The following is a 25492-nucleotide window of genomic DNA, read 5'->3' as shown; positions in this document are numbered from 1 at the left end:
CCAATCTCTCCCAGCATCAAAGTCCTTTCCAATGAGTCAACTCTTCGCGTGAGGTGGCCAAAGTACTGGAGTTTCAGCTTTAGCATCAGTCCTTCCAAAGAACACCCAGGGCTGATCTCCTTTAGAATGGACTGGTTGGATCTCCTTGCAGTCCAAGGGACTCTCAAGAGTCTTCTCCAACACCACAGTTCAAAAGCATCCATTCTTTGGCATTCAGCTTTCTTCACAGTCCGACTCTCACATCCATACATGACCACTGGAAAAACCATAGCCTTGACTAGACGGACCTTTGTTGGCAAAGTAATGTCTCTGCTTTTCAATATGCTATCTAGGTTGGTCATAACTATCTTTCCAAGGAGTAAACGTCTTTTAATTTCATGGCTGCAATCACCATCTGCAGTGATTTTGGAGCCCCCCAAAATAAAGTCTGACGCTGTTTCCACTATTTCCCCATCTATTTCCCATAAAGTGATGGGACCAGATGCCATGATCTTCATTTTCTAAATGTTGAGCTTTAAGCCAACTTTTTCACTCTCCTCTTTCACTTTCATCAAGAGGCTTTTTAGTTCCTCTTCACTTTCTGCCATAAGGGTGGTGTTATCTGCATATCTGAGGTGATTGATATTTCTCCTGGCAATCTTGATTCCAGCTTATGCTTCTTCCAGCCCAGCATTTCTCATGATGTACTCTGCATAGAAGTTAAATAAGCAGGGTGACAATATACAGCCTTGATGTATTCCTTTGCCTTTTTGGAACCAGTCTGTTGCTCCATGTCCAGTTCTGACTGTTCCTTCCTGACCTGCATATAGGTTTCTCAGGAGGCAGGTCAGGTGGTCTGGTATTCCCATCTCTTTCAGAATTTTCCACAGTTTATTGTGTAGGAAACACCGAAGTATTTAGGGTTAAAGGACTATGAGGTATATAGCTTACCATCAGATAGTACAGGAAAAAATTGGGGGCAGAGAGGGCATATGATAAAGCAAATAGGTTTAAAATGTTAACAAGAAGTAAATCAGGGTATATGAATGCTTCTTTTTCTATTTTTATAAATTTGAAATCATTGCCAAATAAAATGTTACAAAGAAACTAAATACATCTTGATGTCCCCTGAATTTTAATTAAAAAAATAATACAATAAAAACTATCTGCCTCAAGAAAGAAAACATTAACACAGTTAATACAGTTGAAAAAATTTACATTGAGCAACCTTAGTATTAACATATTTCGGGTGAAAGACTAATGGGTCACAGGTTCCACACACAAATACAGATAAGACATAGATTAGATATGTATGTAGATATGTTTTCATGCCCTTCTTCATAGTATCTTCTCTCTAGAGCATGCAAATATGTGCTCACAATGCTTAAAGTTCAGTATGGATTGTATGGCCTCAATGATTTAAAAAACATGAAAGTATGTTATAAAAATTACACTGTAAGGAAATGCACAAAACTGAATTTCATTTTCTGCTTCATAAACTTATGTGTTTTCCAGAATTTCTCTAATGAGCAAGCATACATTACATTTATTTTATCAAAATAGTTACAGTTTTAAAAATCAGCCTATATAATTTTGCATGTATCATATGATTACAATCAGTAAAACTACAGACAACAAAAAAATTAAAGGGAATGTACCAGAAATGAGTACTTCTGGATGGTAAAAATATGATTTTTTTTCTTCTTTCAATCCTTCTCTATTTTCCTAATTACTGCTATAATAACAAGACACCAATTTTCTTTTTTCATCAGTGAGAGAGTTACAGATTATTTTTTAGATGAAGTCCTCACACTTCACTCTATGCACTAGAATTAATTCCAGGGATTTTAAAGAATCAAATTTTCAAACTGTGCAAAACTTGGAGACTATGAAGTCAAACATCTTGAATGGAGTAATTTTCTAAATGTTTGAATTGTAAGAGAAATCACAAAGAAAAGGATTTGCTATGTGAAAATTCTGTAATATTATAAAGTCAGAATAGTATCTCAAGTCCCAAGGATGTGACTTCATACTTTGATAAAAATGCTAACATAAGGTTCCATGACTGTTCAGCCCTTTTGACACAATCTCCGCCAAGTCCCCTCTGTTTGGTGGCTCAGACTGGTCCCTGTTCATTCATTTCCACTCCCACCTCTCTGGGAAGACAATCCTGAAGGGTTGTAGTGCACCAGTCTCCTTTCTTGACCTTGACATAAAGCATTTCCAGTTCTCAGCAGTCTCCATCCATCTCTTTGCTTCCTGACCCTCCTAGAGATGAAAGCCAGACAGTGCCTTTATCCTTTCTTTATTCCACTTTCTGGCAGAAGGTGAGAGGCTTCTCTCCCCAGCTTGGCCAAGTACTCCTGCAGAAGGGCCAGTGCGGCTGCCCTCCTCTCTCCGGGACAGCGTCTTTGTCTGCGATTGCCGTTCCATCTCCGGCAGCGAGGCAGACCATCTGCTGATGCCTACCACCAGCTGCCGTCTCGTCTTAGCTTTCTCATCTCCCCTGAGAATTCCCTGCTTCGGGCATGTAGTATTCTCTCCTGCCCTCACTCAGTCTGGGTCCTTATCTTTAGTGAGCTTTCACAATCTCTCCCCTTCACTTAGCATCACCCTGGCTTCCCCTAGGGAGCTGAAGTCTGTAGCCTTCCCCAAATAAGACCCTTACCATGATATACACCATCACACGGAACCATAGGAAAAGGGAGTGCATCCTGGGAAGTGTTTGAGCATGCTCACAAGGGACATATAGCTTTCTCCAGGAGGAAAACCGATCCCGGGGCTCTCAGTCTCACGGGACCTTAGTTTCAGTTCCCCATATGGAGTCTCAGACCTGTGAATCATGCCCAAGGTTGAAATTTTACTTCGGTATAGTTTCACGGAGAAAAAGAGCCTGTTCATTTAGATAAGACTCTTTTTCCACCTAGAAAGCTCTGCCCTACATGTCCACATTTTAAAATCAGATGCATCCTTCAGGGTCTGGAATAAATGCCATCTCCGTCAGAGTCTTCTCTGATCTTCAGCCAAGTGTTATCTTTCCTCCTTGTCAAATCTCCTAGTCCTGAATTCACATGTCTCCTGAGCATAACAGATGCTGACCATTCCCTGCTATGATGCCCATCCCCTCCCTTTCTCAGCCTACTGCTGAAACCTCAGCACACGCAAGGCCTGACTTGGTCAAGTTACAGCATGAACTGAATTGACCTGAGTGAAGCTGCTGGCAAGCCCAGAGTCATCACAGTAATAATTCTCTGCAAATGGCTGCTGGCTGGCTGCATAAAACTCCTACTCCAACCACAGAGCTCTGTTTTCCAGAGTTCTCTAGTGCCCTGCACCCCCTGATCTCTCCACCACGACCTGGTCCAGGCCAGGCCCAGGACTTGCAAGCCCAGCATGATTCTTAGAACACTAATGAGTTACACAGCTCATTTTCCTTTTTCCCTGCATTGTCAGTCAGGCCCCTGGAAGCCATGCCTGAGAGATGGATTCTTGGGCAAGTGATGCATTGAGGGTGTACTCTCAGGAGAAACCTGTAGATGAATGAGAGAAGCAGGAGAAGAAGCTTCATAAAGATGTCAGGGGAAATCTAACTACAGCTGATCCCTGGAGAGTCCTGGGTCATCACGTGCTCAGAGGCAAGGGAGCTGGGCTTCTAGACTGTTCCAGTGGTCAGTCATTGGCCAAGATGCTTCCTAAGGGAGTGAGACTTGTAACCTCCCACTTCTCCAGCTTTCTAGCAGCCAAGGGCACACCTCCAGGCAAGCGTGCAGATATGAACTGTTAGCACTCAACACCCACAGCAGCTAGAGGTTGGTGTACCAGCTTGGTACAAGGGATCTGGGGGAGATACCAACATCTGTTACATCCCTGGCTATGGACCGCATATTTGTGTGCTCCCCTTCCCCAGCAAATTCATATGTTAAGCCCCTAATCCCCAGTAGTATTTGGAGATAGACCCTTTGGGAGATAACTGTGTTTGAATGAGGTGATAGGGGTGGGAAGCACTAGTGGTAAAGAACCCCCTGCCAACGCAGGAGACATAAGAGACGAGGGTTTGATCCCTGCATTGGGAAGATCCCCTGGAGAAGCAAACGGCAACCCACTCCAGTATTCTTGCCTGGGGAATCCCGTGGACAGGGGAGCTTGGCAGGTTATTGTTAGGGTCGCAGAGTCAGACACCACCGAAGCGACTAAGCACACACACCTCCGTTTTACATGATGGCATTGGTGCCCTTCAAAGGGGATGAAGGAAGAGATCTGAGCTCGCTCTTAACCACGTGGGGATACGGCGAGAACATAGCTCTCTATGAAGCAACAAGCAGGCCCTGTCTTCACCAGCGCCTGACCATGCTGGCCTCTGGATCTTGGGCTGCCAGCCTCCAGAACTGTGAGAGAGAAATGTTTGTTGTTAAAGCTATCCAGCCCCTGGTATCTTGCTGCAGCACCCTAACTGACTAAGACATCCCCCATTGCTTGTTCTCTTCCTACACACATTTTCTTTTGAAAGGTCTATCACTTTCACTCTTTTTAAACCTTCATACTTGGACATGGACACAATCACCTAATTCCAACCTTTCCTCAGCCTACTGAAACCCCAGACTACTTGCTTCCATGGACTGGACAAAGGATCATTATGCATTTTCATCATAGAATCTTAAAGACCAGCACTGTTGCTTCTTCATTTCAATAAATGAGGCAACTGAGGCACAGATAGACAAGATTTACTTTGTCTAACAAATTTTGTGGCAGAACCAAGCCTGTGGCTACATAACTTCCAAACAAGAGCTATTCCATCATACCCCTATTCCTCCTTACATCACTGCCTTGTGACTGTTTTGCTAGAATTTTCTAATTAATCATTATTGGGAATGATCATTAAATTCAATGCTTGGGGAAAAGTTGCGTGCCAGGAATAGCCTTCCTTCCTGTGGTTTATGTCTTAGAATGAGGACATGGAGTTAAGCCAGATATAGAACCTACTTAAAACCTTACAGAGTTTTAAACCAAACTTGAACCTTCTGGAGATCATTTATTTATTCTTGGCAACTTGCTGCTTCCTGATTCTTGGAAAGTTGCTGGCTCATTTAGAAGGAAAAACTCATGAGACTTCTTGTGCATTGAGTAGCTCTTACAAAACAGTCTTTTGAAGTGTAAAGTGTAAATGAATAAGAAACAGAAGACTGAAGTTCTAAAATACACATGGATGTAGTCATTAAGGGAAGAGGCACACCAGGCAAAATGCATAATTGTTTCTTGTGCCCTAAACACTGCAGAAAAGTATGATGCCCAGCAAATCCCAACATGCCAGAGTTTTTCGTTTGTCTGAGACACTCTTAGAGACACTACATGGGTGACTTAGGTTGTCACAGGGCAGTAGAGGGAGCATGGCCATAGCTAAACCCACTCTACTCTCTCTCCCAAGCATTTCTCTTACAATTTGCTCTATGAATAAGGGTTCTTTTCTGCTTACTGATCCAAACTGGTTGGAATCACCCATCACAGACTCAGAATCTTTAGGCTAAAAGAGTGTGGTTATCCTGTGTCAGGGTCATCACAGGCCAATTAGGACAACTGCTTTTCTGTATTTAAAGCCCTAGTGCTCTAAATGTTGATTGCCATAGGAGAGGGGTCTCCTCAGAACACAGAAGATTTCCTTCAGCACGAATTACACATTTTCACTTCTTCTGTGACCTTCAGTCATATAGAAGCCTGCTTGGTCTCTACCGTCATCCATAATCCAACTCTCTCCTAGCCCAAGTTCAACTCAAGGCTCATTAAGACTCATTAACCAGTTCCTCTCTATTTTATATTAGAGGTACTGGCCCTCTTCCTTAGTAGCTGGTCTATCCATCAACGCAAAAGGCAAATATAAGCAATTGTCTAACATCCAGAAACACCATTTTCGTTATTCTAGCCAATTGGTTCCCTGTTCACCAAACACATCACTATTTTTCAGCATGAAGAATTAAATTCTCCCTCCACCACACCAGTAAGATGGAACATCCCCCCTCTCACACAACAATACCAAGTTTTCAAGACAATTTTCAACTCTGCTTACCAGTTTTTAAATATTCCAGGTCTCCCTACCGTTTTGAAAGAGGGCAGATACAGCACAGTTGAGTAGATGGAGCACTGCCTTCTGAGCCAACTGACTTGGTATAACTCCCAACTCGGCTTGTTATTATCTTTGTGGCCTTGGGTAAGCTACTCGAATTTTTGAACCTGACTTTCCTCATCTCTTTATACCACGGTAACACTGGTTAGCTTGTCAGGGAGTTGTGAAAGTCAAATGAGTTAATGTTCAAAAATCCGTTGTTGTTCAGTCGCTATGTCATGTCCAGCCCTTTGCAATCCCATAGACTATAGCCTGCCAGGCTCCTCTGTCCTCCACTATCTCCCAGAGTTTGCTCAAAATACCCAGTTCATAGCAGGTGCTCAAAACTGAGAGCAATCACTACTATTTTTTATTTGGCTGCTTCAGGTGTTAGCTGCAGCACACAGGATCTCCCTGCATCATGCAGGATCTTTCTTTGAGGCACACAGACTCTCTTTGCAGCACGCAGGCTCACTCTGCGGCATGTGGGATCTTAGTTCCCCGACCAGAGATCAACCCTGCATCCCTCGCATTGCAAGGCACGTTCTTAACCACTGGACCACCAGGGAAGTCTTGAGAGCAATTACTGTTATTACGGTTTCAGTGACACCCATTCTTCATTGCAGATAGTGAAAAAGCACCCCACTCATCCTGAAGGCCCTCTTGCTGGCAACTGGGGCCAACATCCACACCATCCCTTGAGCCCTTGCTGAACTTCCTCTCCTCCTGACTCTCAACCCCAGCCACAGTGAGAGAGTGTAGACTCATGAAATGGTTTTCTCAAGGTTTCCCAAGGAGGAGCAGGCCCTCCCAAATAAAGAGACCCTTGAATTATTCCTCCAGGTTTTGTGTGAAGATGAGGGAATATTTTGAAGCATCAGTTCTTTTCTTTTTCCCAACTTACCTCTACCTCTGACTAATAAAAATCAGCCATCGGCTTCAGCATGACCTAGCTCTTCCCTGAGGAGCTAGCCAAATTTCCAGGTATTTCCAAGTATATATCAGGAACATAGAAATGTAGGTCTGGAGTTTGGAGAAGGGTTTAAAGATGGAGACAAGGATTTGAACATTGTACTAGTCAGTTTGAGCTGCTGTAACAGAAACATGAGCGATTGGGTGGCTAAAACAATAAGCATTTAATTCTCACAGGTCTGAGGCTGGGAAATCCAAGCTCAAGGAACTGGCAGATCCAGTGTCTGGTGAGGGCCCAATTCCTGGCTTGTAGGCACAGCCACTTTCTCTCTGTATCCTTATATGGCAAAGAGAGAGAGGGCTAACTCCCTTCCTCCTCTTACATGGATGCTAATACATCATGGGTTCCTCTCTCATGACAAAGCCCCACCTCCAAACACCATCACATTAGGACTTCAACATAAGGGTCTAGGAGAGATGCAAACGTTTAGAGTATAGCAGACATCCTCCATCAGAGCCATTCATTGAACCCCAGGGGGTAGGTGCAGGCTCTGATGTACTAATACACCTGATATGTTCACAGAGCCAAGAGATGACATATAACATGTAATGTCATCTATAAGGTAACAGCCAAGAAAACTTTGAAAATGGAAAACAATGAGGGAGGAACTCACTTGAGAGGATTCTAAAACATAAGGTAGTTTGGGAAAAAGTCTAGTATAGTGCCCAATAGAACAAAATAAGTAGTTTAGACCACAGTGCACACATAACAAGTTCGTACACGATCAGTAAATGCCACCAGGTAATTGGTTGGTTAGTTGAAAAATGAATTAGGTCTTCAGGCAACAGCAGTTAGTTCTTACCTGAAATTCTATGGGGTCTGAGAACTAGAAGCAAAAGACTGAGATGGTAGAATTGCAGCTGCTGAAGCAGCCTGGGTTCCTGAGTCACCACTTGGAGGCACATGCTCGGGAGTGCTACCTGACCATCACTGGGCTTGACATCAGTGCGAATTAAGGCTTTGCTGTGTTAAGGCTTTGAGATTTCAGTGTTTAACAGTTGTAGCGGCTAGCATTAATTATCTCGAATACAACGCCTTTGCACCTTACGCCACACATCCAAATCAAAATAAATTCTAGATAGAATAAGAAATGTTAAAAACTGTAAGAAAATAAAGATGAGTGTTTATCTGACCTCTGGATGGGAATTTACTTCTACCTAAAAGTGGTAGAAGACACTACAAAAGGAAAGATCTATAGTTTAACTGCATAAAAAAGTTAAATTCTGTTTACATCAGATTTGAATTTAAAAACAGGATTGAATAACAAATGAGAAGGATATGTTTGCAGCAGCTATGATAAAGCATTAATAGCTCTAATATTCAAAGAGCTCAGAAAAATGGAGGCTGGGGGAGAGAGAAAGAATTATCTGAAGCAAAGCTTTAATCATAGCCGGCTTGTCCTGATACCTAAAGTGTTTCTGAGTCCCCCCAGTTCTGCCAACTGGTGTGTGTTCTGTACATGCAAACTGTATTTAACATTGGCTCAAGTCCAACCTAATTAGTAAAGTCAATCTGCCGCAAAGAAAAGATCATTATAATGCTTCATGCAGCCAAATGTCTGTGATATTTCTAGTATGTGCTATTGGAAGTTCTCCACATGACTGCTCCCCTCTGTTGGTGGAAGAAATTTAGAGCTGGTCACCCTTTCTGGGAGCTCTAGAGTAACGGTAGGATTGTCCCTAGGAACAGAGCTAGAGCAGACAATGAAGAAATTGGAGCAATTTAAAAAAACTTGTATTCATTCAGTCATACAGTCATTGAATTAAATTATTGAGCCCATTACCTGGTGCTAGTCACTTTCTATGCATCACCTTACTTAATTCTCACAATGCTTCTGCAACTAGGTCTCATTTTTTTCCCTCTTTTTCAAATAAGGAAAGTGAGGCTCACAGGAGTGAAATAATTTGGTTAACGTTACACAGGAAACTGGCAGAGCTGAGATCTGAGCCTAGTATGTTTGGCTTCAACAGCATGTCCCACATCGCTGCCACATTGCCTCCTGCTGATCTAAAGGAAGGTTCTACATAGATGACATTTCTGGCAATAGCAGGACTTGAAGGGACATACAAGGGAATGGAGGATGGATAAACAGTGAGGCAAGGGGGGACTTCCCTGGTGGTCTTGTGGCTAAGACTGTGAGCTCCTAGTGCAGGAGGCCCAGGTTCAAACCCTGGTCAAGGAACTAGATCCCATAGACCACAACCAAGACCTGGCACAGCCAATAAATAAATAAATCATCTTTTTGAAGAAAAAAAAAAAAGAAGAGTGAGGTAAAGTTATAATTTCTGCTGCCAACTACCTTCTGGCCTAAAACAACTAAGAAAAACCCAGACAAAATACATGAAACAACAGTTTTCAAGACACTAGATATGAGAAAGTAAAGGACAGTGATCCTTGGGAGGTCAGAAATAAATGAGGTAAGTCCTATGATTACCTCAGCTTACTGCCTAGAGAGAATCCAACCCACACTGTGGGAAGGAGGAGCCCAGGAAGAACCCAGCAGTCTCCTGAGTTGAGGAGATGGAGGTGGGTTGGCAAGGAGCCTAGAATTCAAAGGCCGACAGCTGAGACAGAGAGGGCTGTAAATGAGATGAGAGCTCTGGAGATCGGCAGAAAAAGTCCCCCTTGAGTCTCTAGCTAAGTTCTCATCAGTGCATATATGTGATGAAACAATCCAAGGTCATGGAGAAAGATTAGAAGCAAATATTCTAATATCCCTAGCCTTCACACAAGGCTAGAAATGGTTCTTGTTTTCAACAGCTGTATTGGAAAAACCTCAGAATTCATGGGACATTGGGAAAAGTACCAGGAAGGGATTTGCCTAATTTGTGAGGCAGAATTAACCGTAGAAAAAATTCTGGTCTGGTTCAGTTGAAAAAGACTTAAAAGCAAGATCTGAAAAACAAACAAACAAAAATATCAAATGGTTTCTAAGTAATTTAGCTGCACCCCAGAATAAACCTGAAGAATCATATGGAAAGAAAAACAAATATCCAGCACCCAATAAGGTAAAATTCACAATGGTTTATGTCTAATAAAAAATTAGGATTGAAAAATAGTAGGAGAATAAGGCATGCAGTGAGGAGAAAACCAACCAATTGAAACTGACCCAGAAACGACACAGACGACGGAATTAATAGACAAGGATATTAAAAGTTATTATAACTGCACTCCATATGTTCAAGAGGCTGAAGGGAAGAGTGAGCATATTTAGAAGAGACATAAAAGATATTAAAAAAAGATCCCAATCATATGTCTAGAGATCAAAAAGTTGTCATATCTGAGATGGAAAATAAGCTAGAGGGAACTAGATAGCACAGAGGAAAGAATACTGGACTTAATGACGCAGTAATAGAAACTATCCAGAATAGAGGGGAAAAGACTGAAAAAAAAAAAAAAAAGAAACAGAGAATCACTGAGCTGCAGGACAACGTCAATAAGCCAAAAACATGCTTAATTGAAATCCCCAAAGGAGGAGAAAGTAAAAAAAATAATAAAGGCTGAAGAGACAATGGTTGTAAATTTTCCAGACTTGATGGTAAACTACATGCTCACATATCCAAAAACTTCAATGAATTTCAAATGAAAGAACTATCACAACCAATTGCTTAAAGCAATTGTAACCCTCCAAAGGACATAAAATGAAATAATAAAAATAAACAATTAATTCTAAAAAAAGTCAGGAAAAGAATACAGAAAGCAAATAGCAAAAAGGTTAGATTTAAACCCAACCCAACCCACCCCCCCACCCCAATTTCTAAAATCAAATTAAGGTATATGGTCTAAACTCCCCCAGAAAAAAAAATTTTAAGATTGAGTAAATAAAGCAAAGTCCAACTATAGGAATAAGGAACCCACTTTAAATAAAAAGACACAGATAGTTTTGAAGCCAAGGGATGGTAAAAATATATACCATACTGCATTAGATTCCTGGGGCTGCTGTAACAAATTGTCACAAACTTGGTGACTGAAAACCACAGAAACGTGTATCTCTCACAGTTCTGGAAGCTGAAGTATGACATCAAGGTGTTGGCAGGGCCGTGATCCCTCTGGAGGCTCTAGTGAAGGATTCTTTGTCTCTTCCAGTTTCTGGTGACTTCAGCGTTCCTTGGTTTATGGCAGCATCACTCCAATATCTGCCTCTGTCTTCACGTGGCCTCCCCTTTATCTTTGTGTGTCCTTTTCTATCTCACAAGGACATTCTCATTGGCCCACCCTAATGCAGTATGATCACATCTTGATCCTCAATTGCATCTGCAAAGACCCTATTTCCAAATAAGATCCACATTTTGAGATTCCAACTAGACATGAATTTGGTGGGGGACGATATTCAACCCACTGCATATGCTGCTGCTGCTGCTGCTGCTGCTGCTGCTAAGTCGCTTCAGTCGTGTCCAGCTCTGTACGATCCCATAGATAGCAGCCCACCAGGCTCCCCCATCCCTGGGATTCTCCAGGCAAGAACACTGGAGTGGGTTGCTGTTTCCTTCTCCAATGCATGAAAGGGAAAAGTGAAAGTGAAGTCGCTCAGTCGTGCCTGACTCTTTGAGACCCCATGGACTGTAGCCCACCAGGCTCCTCTGTCCATGGGATTTTCCAGGCAAGAGTACTGGAGTGGGTTGCCATTAACACTCAACAAAAAAATCTCAGGGTGAGATATCTACCTCACACCAGTCAAAATGGCCATCATCAAGAAATCCACAAACAATAAATGCTGGAGAGGTTGTGAAGAGAAGAGAACCCTTCTACACACTTGGTAGAAATGTAAATTGGTATAGCCACTGTGGAGAACAGTATGGAGGTTCCTTTAAAAAACTAAAAATTAAAGGTACCATATGACCCAGCAATCCTGCTTCTGGGCATATACCCAGAGAAAAACATGATTTGAAAGGAAACATGCACCCTGTATGTAGCTGTAGCCCTGTTTACAATAGCCAAGATGAGGAAGCAACCTACAATGTCCGTCAACAGAGGAGGGGGTCAAGAAGCTGTAGTACACACACACAATGGACCATTGTATATACTGACCATTAAAAAAGGGGATAATGCCATTTGCACCAACAAGGATGGATCTAGAGATAGTCACTCTGAGTGAAATAAGTCAGAGAAGAAGAAATATCATATGATATCCCTTATATGCAGAAACTAAAAAGAAATGATACAGGTGAAATTATTTACAAAACAGAAACAGACTCACTGACTTAGAGAATGAACTTATGGTTGCCAGAGGGGAAAAACAGGGGGAAGGGATAGTTAGGGAGTTTGAGATTAACATGTACACACTGCTATATTTAAAATGGATAACCAACAAGATCCTACTGTATATAATACAGGGAACTCTGCTCAGTGTTATGTGTTAGCCTGGATGGGAGGGGAGTTCAGGGGAGAATGGATACATGTATACATATGATTGAGTACCTTTGCTGTCCACCTGAAACTATCACAACATTATTAATTGGCTATATTCCGATGTGAAATAAAAAGTTAAAAAAAAAAACAGGTAGTTATGGTAATACCAAACAAAGTAGATTTCAGAGCAACAAATATATCCAAGGATAATAATACCGTATCATATTGATAAAGGGATCAATTACTCAAGACATAATAATTCTAAATGTTTATGCAGCTAATAACAGAACTTCAAAATATACAAAGCAAAAAATAATAGAATTACAATAATAAATCGATGAGTCCACAATTATAATTAGAGACTTCAACACCTTTGTCTCAATAATTGACAGAATGAGTAAAAAAGTAATCTTAAAACACAGAAAACCTAAAACACTGTCAAAAAATGGGTGTAACTGATATTTATAGACCATTCTACACAACAACAGCAGCATGTACATTATGTACAGATGTACCATATTCTGGGCCATATACCAAGTTTCAGTCACTTTAAAAGAAGTCAATTCATATAAAGATATTCCCTGATTGCAATGGAATTGAATTATACATTAATAACAGAAACATCTCTGGGAAAATCTCCAAATATTTTAAAATAGCATACTTCTAAATAGGCCCCAGGTCAAAGAATAAATCAAAGGAAATTCGGAAAAAATTTTAACTGAATGAAAATGAAAACACAACATATCAGAATTTGTGGGGTACAATTAAAAGCAATACAGGGAAATTTATAATACTAACCGCTTGTATAAAAAAGGTTCTCAACTCAATGATCTGATCTTCCACTTTAAGTAACTAGAAAAAGAAGCACACGATGAACCCCAAAAATGCAGAAGTCAGTTAAATTGGTAACAGAAAAAACGATACAGAAAAATTAGTGAAACCAAAAGCTCAGTATTTATTGAAAAGATCAATAAAATTAATTACACCCCAGTCAGACTGATTAAGAAAAAGAAAACAGAGTAAACACATTGCCATTATCGAGAGAGATGTCACTACAGATTCTAAAGATGTTAAAAGAATACGGGGAGGGACCCAGGAAAGGGAGCCGTCTAAGTGCCTGAACAGGTGGAGCTAAGGAGAAAGACTGGCCAAAGAGGCCTTCTGATTGCCAGCTACAAGAGCTTCGAAAAAAGACTCTGATAGGGCCGTAACACCTGCAGCAGAGGCAGTCCATGTCCCTGCAAGCCAAGCCACTGCGCCACCTTCACGCTCAACTCTCACTGGGGCAGAACTGCCACAGGCATAAAAAGGTGTTGGATCTATGCACACAGGGTCATTTTGGTCATGGCTGACTATTTGCAACCCTGTACTGTGGTCTGCCAGGCTTCTCTGTCAGAAAGGGGGTTCTCCAGGCAAAAATACTGGAGCGTATTGGTCAATACTGGTTGCCATACCTTTCTAGAGCTGCTGCCCTAGCCGCCAACCCCCGAGTACCTGGTGCTGCCAGGACCCCTGCGACCCAAGCAGCTGCACCACCTCCACACCTGGCCCTTATTGAGGGCCAAGGGCAGCCTCAGGAGCTAAACCCCAGTGGACAACCCACATGCAGAGGTGGAAATAAAACCACAGTTGAAACTCAGGGGCAATGTGGCTAAGGAAAAAGACTCAAAACCTTCCCGTCAGCTGTACAAATTGCAGATTAAATCCATCTGATCAACTAAGCAGACTCTGTGTCAATGAAATATATAAAAGGCCATTGAGAGCGCCCACAAAAGAAAATGCACTAGCTCTGATAGCCGTGGACATTGGAGGCAAGAACACATAGGAGTAGGATCAGGTTAGAATCTGAGCTGCCCCCACAGCAGGTCCAGAGACCAGCACAGTGTTGGAGGGTATCCTAGGGAGGTGAGGTGGACTGTGACTCCCAGCTTGGGAAAGGATAGTGACAGCAGTGACTCAAGAAAAACATTTATTATTCTTATTTTTTTACTTGTTCTGTAAATTCTATTGAATTTTTTTTCTTTTTCCTTTTCATGTTTTCCCCTCTCTGTTGCAGTTGTCAATTTTCTTCACTAAGAAATCCAGTTAAGCTTTTGAGCTTTTTTTTCCTCAGTCACATTTTTTATTGTTGTCATAAACTGCTGCCTCTACTTTGGGGTTTTGCAGTTTTGTGAAGTTTTCCTCTTTTTTTTCTTTTCTCTTTTTTTAATTTTAACTTTTTAAACCTATTATTATTTTTTCTACATTTCTTTCTTTGTTTGCTTTTCCTACTGTTCTTTTCCCCTTACAGTTAATCTTTAACGTATATAAATCTTTATCTACCTCTATTTAACTTTGCATATCAATTCTTCCTTTCTTTTCTTTCTCTCCTCTCAACATATTTGTTAGGTTTATTTTCATTGCTTTATTCCCCAGTTGGAACCTTGCTTTAGTTTTGTTTTCCAGTTTGTGCTTTAATTAATTTTGTTCTGGTAGACATAATTTTTGGTTTCCTTTGCTCTCTGGGTCAACCTATTGTACTTTATGTTTGTTGGACTGTTCTGATTTTGCTTATAGGTGTCTATGTATATGCGTATATTCAGTCACACTTTCTATTGTTGCTGTAAACCTCTGCCTCTACATTAAGCTTTTGCAGTTATATGAAGTTTCCCCTTTTTCCCCCTTTTTTCTTTCTTCTTCTGTCTTTTTATTTTCTTTTTCATGTTTTTAATTCTTTTAAACCTATTGCATTTTTTTCTACACTTATTCCTCTGTTTGCCTTTCCTATTGTTCTTTTCCCCTTGCAGTTAATCTTTAATGTACATAAATCTTCTTCATCTACCTCTATTTAACTTTGTATATTCGTTCTTTCTTTTCTTTCCTCTCAACATATTTGCTACTTTTGTTTTCTTTGCTTTATTCCCCACTTGGCACCTTGCTTTAGTTTTGTTTTCCAGTTTGTGCTTAAGTTAGTTTTGTTCTTAACTGGTAAATATAATTTTTTATTTCCTTTGTTCACCAGGTCAATCTACTGTACTTTATGTCTGTGGGACTGTTTTCACTTTGCTCTTGGGTGTATATGTGTATATTCCATTATTTTAATTATTATTTTCCTGATTTTGTAACAGCCACTTGTCTGCGGTTCATCTTTGGTTTCTCATTTTTGGGTATTTGTTTTAATCTCACTTAATGCTTTAACAAACCACTTGTGGAATCTTTGTTCCTGATCAGAGATCAAGCCCTGAGCCTTTGGAGTAGGAGCACTGACTCCAAGACTCTAGACTAATAGAGAACTAACCATAGGGAGTGTCAAACAGTGAGAACTCACACACACAAAACCACTTGAGTACAAGACCCGGCATCACCCAGCCACCAGTAGCACCCTGTGCAGGATGCTTCATCTAAACAACAAACAAAACAAAAATACAAACCAAATCATCAGCAGACAGGATTACCTCCTCACTCAGCCTTGCCCATTAGAGAAAAACAAACAAAAACTCAGCACAAATCCCACCTTATATGAAGCTCACATAAACCACTGGACCAATCTGAGGAGGGCAGAAACCAGAAGGAAGAAAGAATTCAACCTTCTTCAAGGAAAGAATTCAACTTCTTTGAATTCTTCAGGGAAAGGAGACCTCAAACACAATAACTTTAAAAAAAAAAATAATGACAGGGCAGAGAAATATTGCACAAAGGAAGGGACAAACTAGAAACACAGAAGTCCAAATAAATGGAGAGGAAATAGGTAAACTACCTGAAAAAGAATTCAGAATAGTGATAGTAAAGATGATAAAAAATCTTGAAAACAAAATGGAGAAAATGCAAGAATCAATTTAAAAAGACCTATAAGAATTAAAGAACAAACATACAGAGACACACAACACAATTCCTGAAATTAAAAATACTGTAGAAGGAATCAATAGCAGAATATCTGAAGCAGAAGAATGAATCAGTGAGCTGTGAGATAAAATGGTGGGAATAACTTCTGAAGAGAAGAATAAAGTAAAAAGAATGAAAAGAGCTGAGGGCAGTCTCAGAGACCTCTGGGACCATATCAAATGCACCAACATTCAAATTATAGGGATCCCAGAAGAATAGAAAAAGAAACAGTATGAGAAAATTTTTGAAGAGATTATAGTTGAAAATTTCCCCAACATGTAAAAGGAAATAGCCCATGAAGTCCAAGAGGCACAAAGAGTCCCATACAGGATAAACCCAAGGAGAAACACACCAAGACACAAACTAATCAAACTAACAAAGACTAAACACAAAGAAAGAATATTAAAAGCAACAAGGGAGAAGCAACAGTAAAGTACAAGGGAAACCCCATCCGCTTAACAGCTGATCTTTCAGCAGAAGTTCTGCAGCCCAGAAGGGAATGGCAGGATATATATAAAGTACTGAAAGGGAAAAATCTACAACCAAGATTACTGTACCCAGCAAGGATCTCATTCAAAACTGATGAAGAAATAAAAAGCTTTTCAGACAAGCAAAAGTTAAGAGAATTCAATACCACCAAACCAGCTTTACAACAAATGTTAAAGGGACTTATTTAGTCAAGAAATACAATAGAAGAAAAAAGACCTACAAAATCAACCCCAAACAATTAAGAAAATGACAATAGGAACATATATATCAATAATTACTTTAAATGCAAATGGATTAAATGCTCCAACCAAAAGACACAGACTGGTTGAATGGATACAAAAACAAAACCCACATATATGCTGTCTACAAGAAATCCACTTCAGACCTCAGGACACATATAGACTGAAAATGAGAGGATGGAAAATATATTTTAAGCAAATGGGAAGCAAAGAAAGCTGGAGTAGCAATCCTCATATTAGACAAAATAGACCTTAAAATAAAGAAGATTAGAAGAGATAAAGAAGGACAATACATAATGATCAAGGGATCAATCCAAGAGGAAGACAAAACAATTGTAAATATCTATGCACCCAACATAGGAGCACCTCAGTACATAAGACAAACAGTAACAGACATAAAAGGAGAAATTGACAGTAACACAATAATAGTAGGAGACTTTAACACCCCACTCACACCAATGCACAGATCATCAAAACAGAAAATTAACAAGGAAACACAAATCTTAAATGATACATTAGATGAAGTGGATCTCATTGAAATCTTCAGAACATTCCATTCAAACATAGAAGAATACACCTTCTCAAGTGCACATGGAACATTCTCCAGGATAGACCACACCTTGGGTCACAAATCAAACCTCAGTAAATTTAAGAAAATTGAAATTGTATCAAGCATCGTCTTCAACTACAATGCTATGAGACTAGATATCAATTACAAGAAAAAAACTGTAAGAAACACAAACACATGGAGATAAAACAACACGTTTCTAAATAACCAACAGGTTACTGAAGAAATTAAGAGGGAAATCAAAAAATTTCTAGAAACAAATGACAATGAAAACACAACAACTCAAAACCTATGGGATGCAGCAAAAGCAGTTCTAAGAGGCAAGTTCATAGCTGTACAATCCTACCTCAAAAAACAAGAAAAACATTGAATAGACAACCTAACTTTACATCTAAAATGACTGGAAAAAGTAGAACAAAAAACCCCCAAAATTAGTAGAAGGAAAGAAATCATAAATATCCAAGCAGAAATAAATGAAAAAGAAATGAAAGAAACAGTAGTAAAGATTAATAAAACTAAAAGCTGATTCTTTGAGAAGATAAACAAAATTAACAAACCTTTAGCCAGACTCATCAAGAAAAAAAGAGGGAAGAGTAAATCAACAAAATTAGAAATGAAAAAGGAGAGGTTACAACAGACAATGTAGAAATACAAAAGATTATAAGAGACTATTGTGAACAACCATATGGCAATAAAATAGATAACCTGGAAGAAATGGACAGATTCTCAGAAAAGTTCAATCTTCCAAGACTGAACCAGGAAGAAATAGAAATTATGAACAACCCAATTACAAGCACTGAAATTGAAGATGTGATCAAAAATCTCCCAAAGAAACAAAAGCACAGGACCAGATGGCTTCACAGGAGAATTCTATCAAACATTTAGAGAAGAGCTAAGGCCTATCCTTCTGAAACTCTTTCAAAAAATTGCAGAGGAAGGAACATTTCCAAACTCATTCTACAAGGTCACCATCACCCTGATACCAAAACTAGACAAAGACAACACACAAAAAAGAAAACTACAGACCAATATCACTGATGAACATAGATGCAAAAATCCTCAACAAAATATTTATTAACAGAATTCAGCAACATATCAGAAAGCTCAAGCATCACGATCAAGTTGGGTTTATTCCAGGGATGCAAGGATTCTTCAATACATGCAAATCAATAAATGTGATACACCATATTAACAAATTGAAAGATAAAAAGCATATGATCATCTCAATAGATGCAGAAAAAGCCTTTGACAAAATTCAGCACCCATTTATAATTAAAACTCTTCAAAAAATGGGCATAGAACGAACCTACCTCAACATAGTAAAGGCCATATATGATAAGCCTACAGCAAACATTATTCTCAATGGTGAAAAACTGAAAGCATTTCCCCTAAGATCAGGAACAAGACAAGGGTGTCCACTTTCACCACTATTATTCAACATAGTTCTGAAAGTCCTAACTACAGCAATCAGAGAAGAAAAAGAAATAAAAGGAATCCAGATCAGAAAAGAAGTAAAGCTCTCACTCTTTGCAGATGACATAATACTGCACATAGAAAACCCTAAAGATAGTATCAGAAAATTACTAGAGCTAATCAGCGAATTTAGCAAAGTTGCAGGATAAAAAATCAATACACAGAAATCACTTGCATTTCTATATACTAACAATGAAAAATCAGAAAGATAAATTAAGGAATCAATCCCATTCACCATTGCAACAAAAAGAATTAAATATCTAGGGATAAACCTACCTAAGGAGACAAAAGAACTGTACACAGAAAATTATAAGACACTAATGAAAGAAATCAAAGATGACATAAACAGATAGAGGGATATTCCATGTTTCTGGGTAGGAAGAATCAACATTGTGAAAATGACTATACTATCAAACATAATCTACAGATTTAATATGATCCCTATCAAATTACCAATGGCATTTTTCACAGAACTAGAACAAAGAAATTTCACAATTCTATGGAAACAGAAAAGACCCTGATAGCCAAAGCAGTCTTGAGAAAGAAGAATGGAGCTGGAGGAATCGACCTTCCTGACTTCAGATTATACTACAAAGCTAGTCATCAAAACAGTATGGTACTGGCACAAAACCAGAAATATAGACCAATGGAACAAGATAGAAAGCCCAGAAATAAACCCACACATCTATGGGTACCTTATTTTGGCAAAAAAGGCAAGAATATACAATGCGGCAAAGACAGCCTCTTCAACAAATGGTGCTGGGAAAACTGGACAGCTACATGTATAAGAATGAAATTAGAACACTTCCTAACACCATACACAAAGATAAAATGGATTAAAGACCTAAATGTAAGACCAGAAACTATAAAACTCTTAGAGGAAAATATAGGCAGAACACTCGATGACATAAATCAAAGCAAGATCCTCTATGACCTACCTTCTAGAGTAATGGAAATAAAAACAAAAATAAACAAGTGGGACCTGATTAAACTTTACAGCTTTTGCACAGCAAAGGAAACTATAAGCAAGGTGAAAACACAACCCTCAGAATGGGAGAAAACGATAGCAAATGAAACAACTGACAAAGTATTAATTTCCAAAATATACAAGCAGCTCATACAACTCTATACCAGAAAAACAAACAACCCAATCAAAAAGTGGGAAAAAGACCTGAACAGACATTTCCCCCAAAGAAGCCATACAGATGGCTAACAAACACATGAAAAGATGCTCAACATCACTCATTATTAGAGAAATACAAATCAAAACTACAATGAGATATCACCTTACACTGGTCAGAATGGCCCTCATCAAAAAGTCTACAAATAATAAATGCTGGAGAGGGTGTGGAGAAAAGCGAATGCTCTTGCACTGTTGGTGGGAATATAAATTGATACAGCTACTATGGAAGATGGTATGGAGATTCCTTAAAAAACTAGGAGTAAAGCCACCATATGACACAGCAATCCCACTCCTAGGCATATACCCTGAGGAAACCAAAACTGAAAGAGACACATGTACCCCACTGTTCACTGCAGCACTAGTTACAGTAGCTAGAACACAGAAGCAACCTAGATGCCCATCAACAGATGAATGGATAAAGAAGCTGTGGTACATATACATGCTGGAAAATTACTCAGCCATAAAAAGGAACGCATTTGAGTCAGTTCTGATGAGGTGGATGAACCTAGAACCTATTATACAGAGTGAAGTGAGTCAGGAAAAGAAAGATAAATATCATATTCTAACGCATATATACGGAATCTAGAAAAATGATACTGAAGAATTTATTTACAGAGCAACAGTGGAGAAACAGACATAGAGAATATGGACATGGGGAGAGGGGAGGAGAGGGTGAGCTGTATGGAAAGAGTAACAGGGAAACTTACATTACCATATGTAAAATAGATAGCCAACGGGAATTTGCTCTATGGCTCAGGAAACTCAAACAGGGGCTCTGTATCAACCTAGGGGCTCTGTATCAACCACAGGGTGGGATGGGGAGGGAGATGGGAGGGAGGTTCAAAAGGGAGGGGGTATGTGTATACCTATGGCTGATTCATGTTGAGGTTTGACAGAAAACAGCAAAAATCTGTAAAGCAATTATCCTTCAATAAAAAATAAATTAATTTAAAAAAAGAATATGGGACTATTAATTAGGGTAGCCCAATAACTATTAAATTCAATTTGTAGTTAAAAAACACACCTCTTCCCCCCCGACCCACACACACACAAAACAAATTCTAGGTCTAGATGGCTTCACTGGTGCATTCTATCAAACTTTAGCAAAAGGAAATTATACCAATCATACACAAACTCTTCCAGATTATTAAAAGGGAGGGAATACTTTCTAACTCATTCTATGAGGAAGTTGTCATCACACTGATACCCAAATCAGAAAAAGACAGAAGAAAAGAGAACTACCAATCTACATCCCTAATAAACACTGACAGAAGACAAAATTATAGGAAATTGTGATTAAAATATACAAAAAGTATATCACAGTGCAGTGGGCTTTATTCCAATAATGTAATATTGGCTGAACATTTAAAAATCATGAAGTGAAATATGGTCATTTCTGTAGATGTATAAAAAAATTTTGGTAAAACCTGATATCCATATCTGATAATAATAATTAAAAAAAAAGCTTTCATAAAACTGGGAATAGAAGAACAGTTTCTCAATAGGGACTATCAATAAAGACCTCAGGTGACCTCATATTTAATTGGTGAAAGACTGAATGCTTTCCTTCTAAAATCAGAAAAAGCTAAAATATCAGTTCTTATCATTTGTATTCAATGTTGTACTAGAGATTCTCTCCAGTGAAATAAGGCAATAAAAAGAAAGAAAAGAATAGATTGAAAAGAAAAATGTAAAACTCTATTTAGAGACGTCTGCAAGTCATCTATATAGAAAATTCAATGCAAACTATCAAAGTAACTAGAACAAACAAATTAATTAACAATGCTACAGGACAAAAATCAATAAACAAAATCTATTTCTTTTTTATTAAGGTATGTGCAAGGAGCAGTGGCTGCACGGACACAGGAGGGCCAAGAGGAGCTACTCCACATTCAAGGTCAGGAGGGGCGGCTATGAGGAAATACCCCTCGTCCAAGGTAAGAGAAACCCAAGTAAGATGGTAGGTGTTGCGAGAGGCATCAGAGGGCAGACACACAAACCATAATCACAGAAAACTAATCAATCTGATCACATGGACCACAGCCTTGTCTAACTCAATGAAACTAAGCCATGCTGTGTGGGGCCACCCAAAACGGGCGGGTCATGCTGGAGAGGTCAGACAGAATGTGGTCCACTGGAGAAGAGAATGGCAAAACACTTCAGTATTCTTGCCTTGAGAATCCCATGAACAGTATGAAAAGGCAAAATGATAGGATACTGAAAGAGGAACTCCCCAGGTCGATAGGTACCCAATATGCTACTGGAGATCAGTGGAGAAATAACTCCAAAAGAATGAAAGGATGGAGCCAAAGCAAAAACAATACCCAGGTGTGGATGTGACTGGTGATAGAAGCAAGGTCCGATGCTGTAAAGAGCAATATTGCATAGGAACCTGGAATGTTAGGTCCATGAATCAAGGCAAATTGGAAGTGGTCAAGCAGGAGATGGCAAGAGTGAACGTCGACATTCTAGGAATCAGCAAACTAAAATGGACTGGAATGGGTGAATTTAACTCAGATGACCATTATATCTACTACTGCGGGCAGGAATCCCTCAGAAGAAATGGAGTAGCCATCATGGTCAACAAAAGAGTCCGAAATGCAGTACTTGGATGCAATCTCAAAAAAGACAGAATGATCTCTGTTCATCTCCAGGGCAAACCATTCAATATCACAGTTATACAAGTCTATGCCCCAACCAGTAACACTGAAGAAGCTGAAGTTGAACGGTTTTATGAAGACCTACAAGACCTTTTAGAACTAACACCCAAAAAAGATGTCCTTTTCATTATAGGGGACTGGAATGTAAAAGTAGGAAGTCGAGAAACACCTGGGGTAACAGGCAAATTTGGCCTTGGAATACGGAATGAAGCAGGGCAAAGGCTAATAGAGTTTTGCCAAGAGAATGCACTGGTCATAACAAACACCCTCTTGCAACAACACAAGAGAAAACTCTACACATGGACATCACCAGATGGTCAACACTGAAATCAGACTGATTATATTCTTTGCAGCCAAAGATGGAGAAGCTCTATACAGTCAGCAAAAACAAGACCAGGAGCTGACTGTGGCTCAGATCATGAACTCCTTATTGCCAAATTCAGACTGAAATTGAAGAAAGTAGGGGAAACCACTAGACCGTTCAGGTATGACCTAAATCAAGTTTCTTATGATTATACAGTGGAAGTGAGAAATAGATTTAAGGGACTAGATCTGATAGATAGAGTGCCTGATGAACTATGGATGGAGGTTCGTGACATTGTACAGGAGACAGGGATCAAGACCATCCCCATGGAAAAGAAAAGCAAAAAAGCAAAATGGCTGTCTGGGGAGGCCTTACAAATAGCTGTGAAAAGAAGAGAAGCGAAAAGCAAAAGAGAAAAGGAAAGATATAAGTATCTGAATGCAGAGTTCCAAAGAATAGCAAGGAGAGATAAGAAAGCCTTCCTCAGAGATCAATGCAAAGTAATATAGGAAAAGAACAGAATGGGAAAGACTAGAGATCTCTTCAAGAAAATTAGAGATACCAAGGGAACATTTCATGCAAAGATGGGCTCGATAAAGGACAGAAATGGTATGGACCTATGGACTAGAAGCAGAAGATATTAAGAAGAGGTGGCAAGAATACACAGAAGAACTACACAAGAAAGATCTTCACAACCAAGATAATCATGATGGTGTGATCACTCACCTAGAGTCAGACATCCTGGAATGTGAAGTCAAGTGGGCCTTAGACAGCATGACTATGAACAAAGCTAGTGGAGGTGATGGAATTCCAGTTGAGCTATTTCAAATCCTGAAAGATGATGCTGTGAAAGTGCTGCATTCAATATGCCAGCAAATTTGGAAAACTCAGCAGTGGCCACAGGACTGGAAAAGGCCCGTTTTCATTCCAAACTCAAAGAAAGGCAATGCCAAAGAATGCTCAAACTACCGCACAATTGCACTCATCTCACATGCTAGTAAAGTAATGGTCAAAATTCTCCAAGCCAGGCTTCAGCAATACGTGAGCCATGAACTTCCAGATGTTCAAACTGGTTTTAAAAAAGGCAGAGGAACCAGAGATCAAATTGCCAACATCTGCTGGAACATCGAAAAAGCAAGAGAGTTCCAGAAAAACATCTATTTCCGCTTTATTGCCTATGCCAAAGGCTTTGACTGTGTGGATCACAGTAAACTGTGGAAAATTCTGAAAGAGATGGGAATACCAAACCACCTGACCTGCCTCTTGAGAAACCTATATGCAGGTCAGGAAGCAACAGTTAGAACTGGACATGGAACAACAGACTGGTTCCAAATAGGAAAAGGAGTACGTAAAGGCTGTATATTGTCACCCTGCTTATTTAACTTATATGCAGAGTACATCGTGAGACACGCTGGGCTGGAAGAAGCTCAAGCTGGAATCAAGATTGCCAGGAGAAATATCAATAAGCTCAGATATGCAGATGATACCACCCTTATGGCAGAAAGTGAAGGAACCACACTTATTGATGAAAGTGAAAGAGGAGAATGAAAAAGCTGGCTTAAAGCTCAACATTCAGAAAACAAAGATCATGGCATCTGGTCCCATCACTTCATGGCAAATAGATGAGGAAACAGTGGAAACAGTGTCAGACTTTATTTTTTTGGGCTCCAAAATCACTGCAGATGGTGATTGCAGCCATGAAATTAAAAGACGCTTACTCCTTGGAAGGAAAGTTATGACCAACCTAGATAGCATACTGAAAAGCAGAGACATTACTTTGTAAACAAAGGTCCGTCTAGTCAAGGCTATGGTTTTTCCAGTGGTCATGTATGGATGTGAGAGTTGGACTGTGAAGAAAGCTGAGGGCTGAAGAATTGATGCTTTTGAACTGTGGTGTTGGAGAAGACTCTTGAGAGTCCCTTGGACTGCAAGGAGATCCAACCAGTCCATCCTAAAGGAGATCAGTCCTGGGTGTTCTTTGGAAGGACTGATGCTAAAGCTGAAACTCCAGTACTCATGCGAAGAGTTAACTCATTGGAAAAGACTCTGATGCTGGGAGGGATTGGGGGCAGGAGGAGAAGAGGACGACAGAGGATGAGACAGCTGGATGGCATCACCAACTCTATGCACATGAGTTTGGGTGAACTCTGGGAGTTGGTGATGGACAGGGATGCCTAGCATGCTGCGATTCATGGGGTCGCAAAGAGTCAGACACGACTGAGTGACTGAACTGAACTGAACTGACATATAACATTAGTACAGATGTACAGCATAATGATTTGATGTTGGTATACACATTGAGAAATGATCACCACAATAA

Source organism: Budorcas taxicolor, chromosome 10, assembly GCF_023091745.1.
Source record: "Budorcas taxicolor isolate Tak-1 chromosome 10, Takin1.1, whole genome shotgun sequence".
Classification (NCBI taxonomy): Eukaryota; Metazoa; Chordata; class Mammalia; order Artiodactyla; family Bovidae; genus Budorcas; species Budorcas taxicolor.
The sequence above is the reverse complement of the archived record's forward strand: the minus strand, read 5'-3'. Positions refer to the sequence as shown.